Source organism: Ambystoma mexicanum, chromosome 1p (genome assembly GCF_040938575.1).
Source record: "Ambystoma mexicanum isolate Mex_15411 chromosome 1p, UKY_AmexF1_1, whole genome shotgun sequence".
NCBI classification, from domain to species: domain Eukaryota; kingdom Metazoa; phylum Chordata; class Amphibia; order Caudata; family Ambystomatidae; genus Ambystoma; species Ambystoma mexicanum.
The window spans coordinates 234385955-234387129 of record NC_090921.1 but is presented as its reverse complement, the minus strand read 5'-3'; the positions used below and the strand labels follow the sequence as shown (position 1 = coordinate 234387129).

Below are 1175 nucleotides of genomic sequence, written 5' to 3'. Positions count from 1 at the left end.
AAAAAACATTGAAGAAGTTCATTCAGGAAAGTTATTTTTGGAGCCGCTGCCTTCGCCATGTCCCTCTTAGTGAGGCTGCTTACTCCTGTGTCTGCATAAGAACCTGTACATCTCAGCATCCTCTTGTGCTGGTCGCGCGGCATTGGCTGTCTTTTCTCTGGAGCTGTCTCTTCTCTGTGTCTTTGTGGCTCCCTCTCATCATGGGCCCTCTTATTTCAGTAACAGAAGCAGGCGCCCTGATGCCTTATATGAGCATGTTGGCCTGTCACTCACTCGTCCGGATGGGCTGGTTTTGATTCATGAAAACTTGTGACAGAAAACAAAAGTAGCCATTGAAGGCCCAAAGCAAAACATTCAAGTGTAAGACGATCCTTCGATTGTTGCATTACAATGATTTTTTTATATTTGGATTTGTACATATCTCATAGGGTTGAAGTGCAATATAGAAAAAAAACGACCCGTAGTCGGCAGGATTCGAACCTGCGCGGGGAAACCCCAATAGATTTCTAGTCTATCGCCTTAACCGCTCGGCCACGACTACTTGTCTGTGATCTCCTGAATGTCCATATGACAGTGTGTGCAAGGTCAGACCATTTTGAACAGTTGGGCATTGAGTTAGGCACTTCACACAGTCATGATATTATCAACATTACTATGATTCACTCATGGTTTTCATCAACGATGGAGACATTCTAGCATTGTCAGACAATGTTACAGGAGCACATTCTCAGGGCTATCACTGTTACCCATACCAAGGTCACTCCTTCTTTTCCCGGAATCTGGTCAAGAGACTTGCCCTTGACAGGGAATGGGAAATCTGCTCCTGCTGTATATGTACACGACTAATGCTGTTGATATGGCCACCCACAATGAAGGTGGATTAGCACACACAAGACGGAGACAGAAGTAGAGTTGGATGGCTGCCTGCTCGTGCTCTAATGTTACACACATATCGTTCTTTATCTTGCTGACAGTTTTGACCTGTTAGTGAGGTTGTGATACAGAGGCTGAGTTGGTGGCAGATTTAAGGCAAAGGGCCCTGTGGTCAAAAAAGAACATAGGGTCCTGTTACGAGGGAGTTGGAGGACCTCAAAGGGTTAAATTAAGTCTGAGGCCGGAGGAGGAAGAGGAGGAGCCCGCCAAGGGAAGTGAGAGCAATTAATGAAATAAATGGT

General features: G+C 45.5%; 1 non-coding gene across 1 annotated transcript; it reads right to left on the bottom strand.

Annotated features, from left to right (window-relative positions):
* Nucleotides 1-459: 459 nt before the first annotated feature.
* Nucleotides 460-541, bottom strand: TRNAS-AGA (transfer RNA serine (anticodon AGA)). The gene has a single exon. It is a non-coding gene; the product is annotated as a tRNA-Ser (tRNA).
* Nucleotides 542-1175: the final 634 nt, after the last annotated feature.